The sequence below is a fragment of the Pan paniscus genome, chromosome 16 (genome assembly GCF_029289425.2).
Source record: "Pan paniscus chromosome 16, NHGRI_mPanPan1-v2.0_pri, whole genome shotgun sequence".
Classification (NCBI taxonomy): Eukaryota; Metazoa; Chordata; class Mammalia; order Primates; family Hominidae; genus Pan; species Pan paniscus.
In genome coordinates this window covers 73,655,335-73,670,542 of record NC_073265.2, presented here as the reverse complement: position 1 = coordinate 73,670,542, position 15,208 = coordinate 73,655,335, and the positions used below count along the sequence as shown (strand labels likewise).

The 15,208-nt window shown below is 42.9% G+C and overlaps 1 protein-coding gene across 4 annotated transcripts in view; it reads left to right on the top strand.

The window, feature by feature from the left end:
• SEC11A (SEC11 homolog A, signal peptidase complex subunit) overlaps window positions 1-15,208 on the top strand; it is a 71,297-nt gene that overhangs the window by 26,877 nt on the left and 29,212 nt on the right. The window lies entirely within an intron of this gene.

The window sequence follows — 15,208 nt, the reverse complement described above, 5'->3', positions numbered from 1 at the left end:
CATTTAAGCTGGATCTTGAAAGACCTTAATAGCTTCATCTTTAACCTGGGTTGGTTAGCATTCCAATAATCAAAAGGGAAGGAATTCACTCAGCACTTGCAAACCTGCTAGATAGGCTCTAAAGCATAGAGATATATAAGGTACTCTTCCTGCTCTAATAAAATAGACAGGAAGAAAGAACAGAAACATGAAGATACAATGAGTAGGCTACTCTGCCCTGTGTTTCTCTAATATGGAGTGATTGTGGTTCAGAATTCATTGCATCTAGGACATTCAGGGTTAGTGGAAGTTTAAATGGTTAAATTATCCTCCCTGGCCTCCCAGAGGTTGTTAGGAATGGATAGGAGGGATTGGATAACATGGGGTGAGGGAGAGTTATGAAATGAGGTCTTTATCTGTACATAATATCTAGGAGGAAGAATTGACAATACATGTAGATACTGAGAATCAGACGAAAGAGGGAAACTAGAATTTTGTTTTATTTCTCTAAAAGTTGCTATTATTTGCATAACTTCTCTGCTTATACCTAATTACATATTACATATATGTTAAATGTCTGATTGCTTTGAGTTTTGTTTTTTTTTCTTATCAGATCCACAGAGGAATACTTTAGTAAATGAACTCCATCCATTTAAAGTGTACCATTTGATAAGTGTTTTTTTTTTTTTTTTTTTTTTTTTTTGAGACGGAGTCTCACTCTGTTGCCCAGGCTGGAGTGCAGTAGTGCAATCTTGGCTCACTGCAAGCTCCACCTCCCAGGTTCACGCCATTCTCCTGCCTCAGCCTCCCAAGTAGCTGGGACTACAGGCGTGCGCCACCACACCCGGCTAATTTTTTGTATTTTTAGTAGAGACAGGGTTTCACCATGGTCTTGATCTCCTGACCTCGTGATCCGCCTGCCTCGGCCTTCCAAAATGCTAGGATTACAGGCGTGAGCCACTGCTCCCAGCTGATAAGTTTTTATACTTACGTATACTGATCACAATCAAGATATAGAACATATATATCACCTACAAGACCCGTTCTGTCCCACCTCTAATGTGCTTTTTGTCAGTATAGAGGGGTATGCATTTTATATAAATGGAATCATAGAGTATGTATTCTTCGGAGTTTTAATCAGTTTTTAGGCTGGACGCAGTGGCTCATGCCTGTAATCCAGCACTTTGGGAGGCCGAGCAGCTGGATTGCCTGAGCTCAGGAGTTCAAGACCAGCCTGGCCAACATGGTGAAACCCTGTCTCTACTAAAAATACAAAAATTAGCCGAGCATGGTGGTGCGCACCTGTAATCCCAGCTACTCAGGAGGCTGAGGCAGGAGAATTGCTTCAACCTGGGAGGCAGAGGTTGCAGTGAGCCCAGATCGCACCACTGCACTCCAGCCTGGGCGACAGAGCAAGGCTCTATCTCAAAAGAAAAAAAAAAAAAGAAAAAAAAGAAAAGAGTATGTTTCAGTTTTGTAAGAAACCATAAAACACTTTCAGAATGGCTGTACTGTTTTGCCTTTCACCAGCAATGAATGAGAGTTCCTGTTGCTCCACATCCTCCCCAGTATTTCATGTTGTCAGTGTACTGGATTCTGGGCTTTGTAATAGAGGTAGAGGTATGTTGGGTTTCTTAGAATTTTTTTTTTTTTTTAAGACAAGGTCTCTCTCTGTTGCCCAGGCTGGAGTGCAGTAGCATAATCACAGCTTACTGCAGCCTTGAACTCCTGGGCTCAGGCAATCCTCCCACCTTAGCCTCCTGAGTAGTTGGGACTATGGATGTGTGCCACCATGCCTGGCTAATTTTTGTATTTTTTGTAGAGATGGAGTCTCGCTATTCTGCCCAAGCTGGTCTCAAATTCCTGGGCTCGAGTGATCCTCCCACCTCGGATCCTCAAACTGCTGGAATTACAGATGTGAGCCACCACACCCAGCCAAGTTGTTTAAATTAATTGATTTTTAACAGTGCTGCTTGTATTCTTTCTTAGTCTCTGGGTACCACCCTAGAATATTAGGTGATCTTTAAGGTCCTTTTAGCTAATAGTCATATACTATTTTATTTGTATTCTTACCTTTGTTTGGAGTACGGCTTCTTTTTTTTTTTTTTTTTTGAGATAGAGTCTCGCTGTATTCTGTCACCCAGGCTGGAGTGCAGTGACGTGATCTCGGCTCACCGCAACCAAGTAGCTGGGATTACAGGTGTGCGCCACCACGTCTGGCTAATTTTTGTATTTTTAGTAGAGATGGGGGTTTCACCATGTTGGCCAGGCTTGTCTTGAACTCCTGACCTCAAGTGATCTGATCGCCTCAGGCTGCTAAAGTGCTGGGGTTACAGGCATGAGCCACTGTGCCTGGCCTTTAATATAATTTATTATTCTAGTTTTTTAACAGCACTGTGTTTAACAACCAGCTTGCAGAATTGCTGAAAATTTAGGAAGCTTGTTCCAGCACACCACTGATTAGTATGAGAGGTTTTTTTTTTTTTTTTTTAATTTTTGTTTGTTTCTTTGTTTTGAGACAGGGTCTCACTCTGTTGACCAGGCTGGAGTACAGTGGCAGGATCTTGGCTCCCTGCAACCTCCTCCTTCCGGGATCAAGTGATTCTCCCACCTCAGCCTCTGGAGTAGCTGGGACTATGGGCCAGCGACACCACACCTGGCTAATTTTTGTGTTTTTTGTAGAGTCTGGGTTTCACCAGGTTGCCCAGGCTGGTTGTGAACTCCTGAGCTCAGCCATCTGCCCACCTCAGCCTCCCAAAGAGCTGGGATTGAATATAGGTGTGAGTCACTGCGCCCAGCCTTAATATGAGCATTTTTTTTTTTTTTTTTGAGATGGAGTCTTGCTGTTTTGCAGGCTAGAGTGCAATGGCTCGACCTCGGCTCACTAGAACCTCCGCCCCCCGGGTTCAAGCGATTCTCCTGCCTCAGCTTCCCAAGTAGCTGGGACTATAGGTGCGTGTGATCACACGCTAATTTTTTGTATTTTTAGTAGAGACGGGGTTTCACTGTGTTAGCCAGGATGGTCTTGATCTCCTGACCTCGTGATCTGCCCACCTCGGCCTCCCAAAGATATGTGTGTTTTTCAATGCACATTGAGATGGTTTTTGTGTGCAGAAAAACCTATTTAGAGTTATCTTTAGTTCTAATAATTATAAAACCTAAAATTTTAAAACTAAATTCTTTCTTAAACTTTTAGAATTTGTTTACAAATTTTTATCCTATTTAAAGTGTAGCAAATTTTAACAATCACTTTTTTATTTGAGACAGAATCTTGCTCTGTCGCCCAGGCTGGAGTGTGGTGGCACCATCTCGGCTCTCTGCAACCTCTGCCTCCTAGGTTCACACAATTCCCCTGCCACAGCCTCCAAAGTAGCTGGGATTATAGGCGTGCACCACCACTCCTGGCTAATTTTTGTATTTTTTTTAGTAGAGACGAGGTTTCACCATGTTGACCAGGCTGGTCTCGAACTCCTGACCTCAAGTGATCCGCCTGCCTTGGCCTCCCAAAGTGTTGGGATTACAGGTGTGAGCCACTGCACTCAGCCAACAATCACCTTTAAGAGCCTATGTTTGGTTTAATTTCAAAGTTAAACATCTTAAAATGATTAAACTTTATAAATTAAAAAAATATTTTAAAGAACTTTGATTATTCAACAAACATGGACTACTTATATAATTTTTATAGATCTGAGACTTCTTAAGTTCTCTTAAAATGTTTCAGCACTGTATATAAATAGGAAGCTTTCTGATTCACATAATAAATCTAAAACAACTGATTACACATTTTAAACTGAATTTTTAAGGCTGACTTATTACTTCACTAGGCCAAATTCTCTTAAATTTTACAAAAGTTAAAATACCAAATATAGCTGGGTGCAGTGGCTCACGCCTGTAATGGTGGAGGCCAAGATGGATGAATCGCTTGAGCCCAGGAGTTTGAGACCAGTCTGGGCAACATAGCAAAACCCCATTTCTACTAAAAATACAAAAATTAGCCAGGTGTGGTGGCACACGCCTGTAATCCCAGCTACTCAGGTGGCTGAGGCACAAGAATCACTTGAACCTGGAAGGCGGAGGTTGCAGTGAACCAAGATTGTGCCACTGCACTCCAGCCTGGGTGACAGTGTGAGACCCTGTCTCAAAAAAACGAACAGAAGAGGCCAGGTGCAGTGGCTCACGCTTGTAATCCCAGCACTTTGGGAGGCTGAGGCCGGCAGATCACTTGAGGTCAGGAGTTCGAAACCAGCCTGGCCAACGTAGTGAAGCCCCGTCTCTACTAAAAATACAAAAATTAGTGGGGTGTGGTGGTGTGCACCTGTAATCCCAGCTACTCGGGAGGCTGAGGCAGAAGAATCGCTTGAACCCAGGAGACAGTGGTCGTAGTGAGCCAAGATCACACCACTGCACTCCAGTCTGGGTGACAGAGCGAGACTCCATCTCAAAAAACAAAACAATACCAAAAACAAAAACAAATACGAACAGAGTTCTTAACATAAGAATATTAACACTATGCACGCTTTCCCTTAAACATTCTATTTTTAATTATAAATCATTCTGGGGATAAAAATGATAGCTAGGTGCGGTGGTGCACCTGTAGTACCAGCTGCTCAGGGAGGCTGAGGCAGGATGATTGCTTGAGCCCAAGGAGTTCAAGTCTAGCCTGGTCAACATAGTGAGGCCCCATTTCTTAAAAAAAAAAAAAGATATTTACTCACTAATAAAATAAGTATGTTATGCCAAATTATTTCTATGTTACATGTATGTCACATGTAATTTTTAGAATTGACTTCTCTGCTTGCTGAGATTTTTTTTATTGACCAGGATGTGACTAGATCCCTGTCTGAGCCCTGAAGGGACTAAGCAGACTCCCATAAATGTGTGCTTAGCTCCCCGCAGGCCACTTATATTGCTTGATTGAATTTGCATTTCTCTGGGTTTTAATTATCTGTATGCCTTCCTGCCTAAATGTAAAGTCCTTGAGACTTAATAGGATCCTTCATTCTTTTTATCTTCCTATCTCTTAGTATCACCCAACTCTTAACTGTTATTGCAGTGATATCTTAACGATTTCTAGATAGCTTTTTCTTTTCTTTTCATTTTTTTTTTTCCTGAGATAAGGTCTCGCTCTGTCACCTAGGCTGGAGTCCAGTGATGCGATTACAGCTCACTGCAGTCTCAACCTCCTGGGTCCAAGCTATCCCCCCACCTCAGCCTCCCAAGTAGCTGGGACTACAGGTGTACACCAGGTACCATAGTGAGACTCCATTTCATACCTGATTAATTTTGTATTTTTTGTAGAGTTGAGATTTCGCCCTGTTGCCTAGGTATCTTTGATACTTTTTTTTTTTTTAACGAGTTGTCGCTCTAGTGAAACATACAGAAACCTAGGAAATTTTTCTTAGATATAGACCTAATATGAATAAGTGTGAAGCAAATAGGAGGTGTATCCAACACAGAGGGTAAAGCCACTACTTTTTTTGATTGTGGAAAAGTAATCTGGTCTTATTTAGGATCAGGAAAATCTTTATTACTGGCAGGGTATCAACATTTATTAATGAATTGCCAAGTTTCAATGTAGAAATATTGATATCAGTCCCCATTACATACACAAGAACATCACAAGTAAAATTTTATTGTAAACTGCAATTAACATCAACAGGTATATTCTTTTTTTTTTTTTTTTTTTGAGACAGAGTCTCACTCTGTCACCCAGGCTGAAGTGCAGTGGTGCCATCTCACTGCAACCTCTGCCTCCTGGGTTCAAGCAATTATCTTGCCTCAGTCTCCTGAGTAACTGGGATTACAGGCGTGTGCCACCACGCCTGGCTAATTTTTTGTATTTTTTTAGTAAAGATGGGGTTTCACCATGTTGGCCAGGCTGGTCTTGAACTCCTGACCTCAAGTGATTCACCAGCCTTGGCCTCCCAAAGTGCTGGGATTACAGATGTGAGCCACTATGCCCGGCTGGTATATTCTTTTGAACAGCCAGAAATTATTCTTTATTCCATGTAACTGAGCAAAATCCAGAATACAGTACCATAGTAACAAAGATATTTTCTTGCTACCATTCCTTGATATTTTACATCTGTTAATTTTTTCATAACATTCTCTCCACAAATGACGTAAAGACAAGGATGATTATTCTTTTCCACAGCCAGATGGCACAAGCCTATAACAGTAAAGATGAGCTCCCCTTAGGAGAAACTGTGGTTTTAACTCTTCTTCAGAAGGGTTATCTTTTCTGCTCAAGGAAGAAAGTGAGATGTAGAATCCAAACACTTAAGGTGTCTACTCCTTAACTGGAAAATTTTGTCCAAAATTTTGTCCAAAAAACATGGTTTATCAGTCAGGGTTTGGTCTGGGAAGAAGAACTACTATGAATATTATTGAATAATGGATTTATTATAGTAATAAAACCTCAGCCGGGCGCGGTGGTTCACGCCTGTAATCCCAGCACTTTGGGAGGCCGAGGTGGGTGGATCATGAGGCCAAGAGATCGAGACCATCCTGGCCAACATGGTGAAACCCTTTCTCTACTAAAAATACAAAAATTAGCTGAGGCTGGTGGCGCATGCCTGTATTCCCAGCTACTCGGGAGGCTGAGGCAGGAGAATTGCTTGAACCTGGGAGGCAGAGGTCACAGTGAGCTGAGATTGCGCCACTGCACTCCAGGCTGGCGACAGAGCAAGACTCCATCTCAAAAAAAAAAAAAAAGTCTCACACAATTGTAGGAGAAGCTGGATAAGTAAGAGTCTAAAAGTGGGTTAGAGACCCAGAGGAATGTCACTAAGCAGCTCTTCTGAAGCACTGGTTTGGGTGGACAGATCTAAGCTTGCCATGGAGTGTGGGACAGGATTCCACATCCAGCTGCTGGAGTGAGACTGCAAAGGAGAGCAGATGGAAGGATCCGCGGGAGGCCATTGACTGTCTGTCTAGTCTCTGAGTCAGCCAGAAGAGCTGAATTCTGCTAGCCCCTCAGTGTCTGTCTTACCATCTCTAACTACAGTGACCTTCTGCGTAATTGCAGCTACTGCACTTTCACCTTCCAAATCTTGGGCAGATTTCCTTTTGGCTAACTCTAACCCAGAACCATACAGGGAAGGGGATTTGGGGAAACCTACTTCTAGCTTAACCAAGTTGATAAAGTACAAAACTGTTAGATTCTACCCTTTGTCAACTTGGCATCTATACACACCTGTTTTTATCATGTTAGCTTTCGAATAAAGATAAAACAAAAGTTACGTTTCTGTTATAACTATCCTTTGTTTCTGTAATTGGTCACATGATCATAGCTGTTTTCTTTCTCTGCTCTCAGCAAGAACCTAAATTGGTCATAATTTCTTGCCTGATGGGGTGACCTACCCTTCTTTATTGAAGGGTTGTCATAAGAAGTCCTACCTGAATTGGGTTGTTGGAGTTTTCACTGACTTTTAGATGGGAGTACTGAGGGGCCCCAGAGATCCCCTATATTCCAGTTACATTTGCTTCCCTCATGGTGTAGTAGCAACCCTATTTCTCTCTGATGGTCAGGATCAATCACGCTAGCCAATTATAACCCTGCTGCATTTTGGTTCTCTAGAATGAGGAGCCCGAAGTGACCAAGTAGCAGTCTTAACATTCAGTTTAATGTAACCATTATGTCCCTTAATGGATGGATTAAAACCTTTGTGAATTAAAACTTTTAAATCAGGCCAGGTATGGTGGCTCACGCCTGTAATCCCAGTACTTTGGGAGGCTGAGGCAGGTGGATCACCTGAGGTCAGGAGTTTGAGACCAGCCTAGCCAACAAGGTGAAACCCCGTCTCCACTAAAAATAAAAAAAATTTTGGACATTGTGGCGGGCACCTGTATTCCCAGCTACTCAGTAGAGGCAGGAGAATCGCATGAACCCAGGAAGCAGAGGTTGCAGTGAGCTGAGATTGTGCCACTGCACTCCAGCCTGGGTGACAAGAGCGAGACTCCATCTCAAAATAAATAAATAAATAAAACCTTTAAATCAGCAGATTTAAAAGTTGTAAGGATGGGAAGCATAATTTTTTTTTTTTGATGAAATCTCGCTCTCTTGCCCAGGCTGGAGTGCAGTGGTGCGATCTCGGCTCACTGCGACTTCTGCCTCCTGGGTTCAAGCGGTTCTCCTGCCTCAGTCTCCTGAGTAGCTGGGACTACAGGTGCACACCACCACGCCTGGCTAATTTTTGTATTTTTAGTAGAGACGGGGTTTCACCATGTTGACCAGGCTAGTCTCGAACTCATGACCTCAGGTAATCCACCTGCCTCGGCCTCCCAAAGTGCTGGGATTACAGGTGTGAGCCACTGCGCCTGGTCTGGAAGCAGAAATTTCACTACCAGATCATTAGGGGTAATAATGAGAGGAGTCACACCCATTCCTATCCTTTAATTCCTGGACTAGTGAATCCTAGCTATAGAAAAAACAGCACCAAATGTTGGTTGTCAGTTCAGATCATATACAACATACTGGAGAACATTAGACATTACCCCAGCCCCACAAAGTGTTGCCACCTAGCTGGTGCCATAACTGCATTCTGAAAAGGCCATTTCTGTCACGCAGAAGACAGTAACTGTAGCAGTAATTGAACAGGGAAAATCTAATATAAGTAACTGTTAACTACTAAAAGATGCTAAACTACTAAAAAGGGATAAAAGAGGACTCTTGGCTGGGCTCAGTGGCTCAGGCCTATAATCCCAGCACTTTGGGAAGCCTGGACAGGAGGATCACTTGAGGCCAGGAGTTCAAGACCAGCCTGGGCAATATAGTGAGACCCCGTCTCTACAAGAAATTAAAGTATTAGCCAGGCATGGTGGTACTCACCTGTAGTCCTAGCTACTCGGTAGGCTGAGGTGGGAGAATCACTTGAGCCCAGAAGTTTGAGCCTGCAGTGAGCTATGATCATGCTACTGTACTCCAGCCTGGGCAACAGAATGAGACCCTTTCTCTTTAAAAAGAGAGAGAAAAAAAAAAGACTCCAGAAGTAGCATATGCAGAAAACAGCTACTATCCTCCAGGACGAGGAAGAGTGAACAAAGAAAGAACTAAGAAAGCACCTTACCCCAAACCCCTCCCAAGCCTGAGATTCAGACCTTTTGGTGAGGGTTTGGCTGCCACAGGAACATGCAACCTATCATGGCAATACCATTTGCCAGAGTAGTGACCAGGAGCTGGTTTATAGTCGTGAATTACTGGAAGGTTAAGAAATTTGGCAGAGAGTGAGTGTGGGCTGGAGTCAACCTTGATGGTCCCTGAGGTGAGCACTATCAGGCTTCCAACACACAGACCCACTGGGTATCAGGTGGAATAAAATCATGTTGAAACCAGGAAGGGAAGCCCTCTGTTGCTTTGCAGTGGCCTTTCAATACCCTTTATTAATTAAACCTAACATTAAGCTAGCTGGCAGAGGATTTGTGTTTATAGGATTCAGCTTGAGTAACACAAGGAAGGAGGGTGGATTTGGAGTTGAGAGACAATAAATCGAAAACTGGCCTACTATTCTATTATTTCAGGCCAGCTACTTCAAGGTGATGAGGGACATAGTAAGACTAGTGAATTCCATGACTGCTTGCCCACTGCTGTGTTTTAGTTGCTATAAAGTAAGTCCCCCTGTCAGAAGCAATGTTGTATGGGATACCACAATGAGGAATAAGGCATTCTGTAAGATCATGGATGGTGCTTTTTTACAGAAATACTAAGGACAAGGAAGACCAATCTATATCCGGAGTTTAGTCTAGCAAGAAGAAATTGCTGTTCCTTTCATGATTGAAATGATCCAGTATGATCAGCGTGCCATCAGGATTGGTGGCAGTGTTGGTTTTTTGCGGTTGGCAGGGTAGTCACTCAGTGTTGGCTAGAACCTAATAGGTCTTGGTGAGTGGAAGTCCATGTTGCTAACCTTTATTTTGGCTGCTGCAGCCACTTTGGTCATGAGTCCGTTGGGTAAGACAGGTGGCTGGGGAAATAGGCTGACTGACATCCACAGAAGAAGTCATTTTTGTTCACCTGATTATTAAGAGCTTCTGCTGAGGTAATTCTGTGATGAGCACTTATATGGCACACAATTATCTTCATATTCTATATACATATTTGGAGTGCTCCATCCACATATCTCTTCCTCAGACTTCTTGTCTCAACTTTCCAGTGATGTCCCTTCCAAGTCGCTGTCCATCCAGCCAAACTGCTAGTCATTTTTGAATCAATGTAAATCTACATCTGTAGTCATCTCTCCATCCAGGCAAAATGAACAACTGCTGTATCGCTTGAAGCTGCCCATTGGGAGGATTTCTCTTCCTCACAATCCTTCATGATCAACCCTGCATGAGATTGTAATGCTATAGCTGTCTGCTTTCAGTTAGTGCTAGAGGGTTTATGTTGAACCATCACAAATCAGGCCTAAAGTCTTCCTTAGTCAGCTGTCAGAGGGAGCTCCTCATGAGGCAGTAAATGCAAGATGAGAGAGGAAGCAGGGTAGCATCGTTAGGAGCCATGGGTATCTGAGTCACTTGCTCATATTTACTCGTGTCTTCAGGACATGCTTGAGCCCAGTCTTCTGTATACCACTTACACTTAATGATGGAGTACTTACTGCTGTGCATGCCCTATTTTATGGCTTGGTGAATCTGACAGCGTCCAGGCATCCGGTGCATGTCAGGGAGTTCAGGTCACATGGTAACTTGGCCCATGGTCAAGTTGTTAGTCTCTACAAGAACTCATTAGCAAACTAAAAGCTGTTACTCAAGAGGAGAATAATTCTCCAAAGGACAGTATAGCTTTGTCCCCAATCCCAAAGGTCTTGCCTGTCATTTACTTATAAAGGACTGCTGAAGGCTCCATATAGCATCCCTATCCATTACAGACACACCGGTCATCATGAAATCTTCTGAGTCACGTGGGTACTACTGTAATCCCAGGTACTAGTACAGCTTTCAAAGCTTGGACCTGTTGCGGAACCTTACTTAAAACTGGCTTAAAATGGGCTTACTAAATAAATAGAGTAAGTTGGGGAGTATTCACTTTTCTGCAATTTTCTGGAAGAGTTAGTGTGTAGAATTGTTAGAATTGTTTTCCTTAAATGTCTGGTGGAATTTGCCAGTGAATATTATCTGAGCCTGGAGTTTTCTTTGTGGGAAGATTTTAAATCCATAAATTCAAATTATATGTAGGTCTATTCAGGTTGTCTATTTCTTCTTGAGTGAATTTTGGTAGTTGGTATCAAGGAATTGACTTACTTCATCAAAGTTGTTTAATATGTAAAGTTGTGTAATATATTGGTATAAATATATTTATAAACTGGGCACTGTTGCTTGTGTCTGTAATCTCAGCTGCTCAGGAGGCTGAGGCAGGACGATTGTTGAGCCCAGGAGTTTGAAACCAGCCTGGGCAACATAGCAAGACCTCATCTCTAAAATTTTTTTTTTTTTTTTTTTGAAACGGAGTTTCGCTTTTGCTGCCCAGGCTGGAGTGCAGTGGTGCATGCGATCTTGGCTCACTGTTGCAGTGAGCCTCCCGGGTTCAAGTGATTCTCCTGCCTCAGCCTCCCGAGTAGCTGGGATTACGGGTGCCCGCCACCACGCCCAGCTAATTTTTGTATTTTTAGTAGAGATGGGGTTTCACCATGTTGGCCAGGCTGGTCTCAAACTCCTGATCTCAGGCGATCTGCCTACCTCGGCCTCCCAAAGTGCTGGGATTACAGGTGTGAGCCACTGCACCCAGCCAAAAATTTTTGAAAAAATTAGCTGGGTTATTAGTTGCAGAAATGTTTAGAATTTTTACATTCTCATGATGAACTTACCTCCTTATTATTATTATTATTATTATTATCATTATCATTGTTATTGAGACAGAGTCTCTCTGTGTCTCCAGGCTGGAGTGCAGTGGCACGATCTCGGTTCACTGCCACCTCCGCCTCCCGGGTTCAAGCAATTCTCCTGCCTCAGCCTCCCAAGTAGCTGAGACTACAGCCGCACGCCACCACACCCAGCTAATTTGTGTATTTTTAGTGAAGATGGGGTTTCACCATGTTGGCCAGGATGGTCTCGATCTCTTGACCTGTGATCCGCCCACCTCGGCCTCCCAATGTGCTGGGATTACAGGCATGAGCCACTGTGCCCGGCCAAAATCTACTTTGTATGATATTAATGCAACCACTCCAGCTTGCTTTTTTTTTCTTCAATTTTCTTTTGATTAATGTAAGCATGATATGTGTTTTTCTCTTTTTTTCTTTCACAATATTTGTGTCTTTATATTTAAAGTGCATTTTTTGTAGGCAGCATATAATTGAACGTTGTTTTATTTATCCAAGTGGACAATATTTAACTTCTAAGTATAGTATTTAGATCATTTACATTTTTTTTTCTTGAAACAGAGTCTTGCTTTGTTGCCCAGGCTGGAGTGCAGTGGCATGATCTCAATAAGTATAAAATATAAGTATCTATTATGCCTGTAATCCCAGCTACTTGGGAGGCTGAGGCAGGAGAATTGCTTGAACCCGGGAGGTGGAGGTTGCAGTGAGCTGGGATCATGCCATTGCACTCCACCCTAGGCAACAAGAGCAAAACTCCATCTCAAAAAAAATATTATTATTATTATTGTTATTGAGATGGAGTCTTGCTATGTTGCCCAGGCTGGTCTCAAACTCATAGGCTCAAGTGATCCTCCCACTACAGCCTCTTGCTGAGTAGCTGGGACTATAAGTGCATGCCACCATGCCTGGCTCAGTCTTTTTTTTTTTTTTTTTTCCTATTTGCTTTTTCATTTGAGATAATTTCTATTGTTATGACTTCAAGTTTGCTAAACTTTTCTTCTGAGGTGCCTAGTCAGCTGTTATTTTCACCTGTCTGCTGTTTATTTCGGACATTGTTATTTTTTGTCTCTAGAAGTTTGATTTAGGTCTTGGATTTTTTTTTTTTTTTTTTTTTTTGATATGGAGTTTCGCTCTTGTTGCCCAGGTAGGAGTACATGCAATGGCATGATGTCGGCTTACTGCAACCTCTGCCTTCTGGGTTCAAGTGACTCTGCTACCTCAGCCTCCCTAGTAGCTGGGATTACAGGCATGCGCCACCACGCCTGGCTAATTTTGTATTTTTAGTAGAGACAGAGTTTCTCCATGTTGGTCAGGCTGGTCTCAAATTCCCAACCTCAGGTTATCTGCCTGCCTCGGCTTCCCAAAGTGCTGGGATTACAGGTGTGAGCCACCGCGCCTGGCCTCTGGATATTTTTTCTATCATCCACATCTCTACTTAATGTGCTAACTTTTCCCCTACCTTTTTTTTTTTTTTTTTTTTTTTTGAGACAGAGTCTTCCTCTGTCACCCAGGCTCGAATGCAGTGGTGTGATCTCGGCTCACTGCAACCTCCACCTCCTGGGTTCAAGCAATTCTCCTGCCTCAGCCTCCTGATTAGCTAGGACTACAGGCATGCGCCACCATGCCTGGCTAATTTTTGTATTTTTAGTAGAGATGGGGTTTTACCATGTTGGCCAGGCCAGTCTAGAACTCCTGACCATGTGATCTGCCCGCCTTGGCCTCCTAAAGTGCTGGGATTACAGGCATAAGCCACCTCGCCCAGCAAATATCCCTTTCTACTAATCCTATAATTTCTGCCATTTCTGGGTCTGTTTCTGTTTATTGATTTTTCTCATTATAGGTCATATTTTCTTGCCTCTTTGCATGTCTGGTAGTTTTTTACTGGTTGCCAGACTTTGTGAATTTTACCTTTTTGGGTGCTGGATATTTTTGGATTTGCATAAATATTCTTGAGCTTTATTCTGGGTTACAGGCAAGTTAGTTGGAAACAGTTTGGTCTTCTCAAGCTCTTGTGAAGCTTTGTTAGATGGATCCAGAGCAGCCTTTAGTCTGTGGTTAATTTTGCACTACAAGTGAGTAATACCTTTCTGAGTACTCTAATCCAAAGCCCCGTGAAGATTTCCACTCTGTCTGGTAGAAACAAACTATTCTTACGCCATAAGAGCTGTGAGAATTGTTCCATCCGCTGCTTTTAGGTGGTTGTTTTTCCATCCTCAGGAGTCCCCTCACATGCATGCACTGATCATTGCTTTTGCCTCCCTGAACTCCCAGTTCTTTTTTGTGTGTGTGTGTGTCTTTGTTTTTTTCTTTTTCCGTGGAGAACGGGGATCTTGCTGTATTGCCCAGGCATGTCTTGAACTCCTGGGCTCAAGCTATCCTCCTGCCTCTGCCTCCCTAAGGAGCTGGGATTACAGGCATGAGCCACCGTGCCTGGCTGAACTCCCCAGTTCTTTATCCTCAAGTCAGGGAGACTGCTAGGCTCTGTCTGCATTTCTCCTTTGCCCTGTGGTCTGGAAATTCTCCGATCTACAAGTTGAGGCAGTTGTAGGTCTCACCTTCTTTGTTTCCCCTTTCTAAGTAATCACAGTCCTTACTACCTGAACACAGTCATATAGCCAATGTCCGAAAACCCTTGTTTCATATATTTTGTCCAGTGTTTTAGTTATTTCAGGCAGGAAGGTAAATTTGGTCTCTTTAACTCATTTTGGCTGGAACAGCATATTTTGTTTTTTTTGTTTCCTGTTTTTTTTTTTGGAGACAAGAGTCTTGCTCTGTTGCCCAGGCTGGAGTGCAGTGGTGTGATCTCAGCTCACTGCAACCTCTGCCTCCCAGGTTCAAGTCACCCTCCCACCTCAACCTCCCGAGCAGCTGGGACCACAGGCACGTGCCACCACGCCTGGCTAAATTTTGTATTTTTGGTAGAGACGGGGTTTCGCCATGTTGGCCAGGCTGGTCTCAAACTCCTGGCCTCAAGTGATCTGCCCTCCTTGGCCTCGCAAAGTGCTGGGAGTATAGGCATGAGCCACCACTCCTGGCCAGGACAGCATATTTTGGAAATTCACCTATGTTGCATGTGTCAATAGTTAATTCCTTTGTATTCCTGAGTAGTATTCCATTTTGTGGAAATACTACGATTTATGTACAGGTTGAGTATCTGTTATCTGAAATGCTTGGGGCCAGAAGTATTTTGGACTTTTTTTTTATTTTGGAATACTTCTATTTGCATTTTACCGGTTGAACATCCCAAATCTGAAATATCCAAAATCCAAAATGTTCCAGTGAGCCTGAATTCATCTGTTGATGGGCATTTGAGTTATTTCCGGTTTGAGGCTATTATGAGGGAAGCTGCTGTACATGTGTTTGTATATGTTAAATATGTTTTCACTTGTCAGATTTTAAAAGATTTAACAGATTTT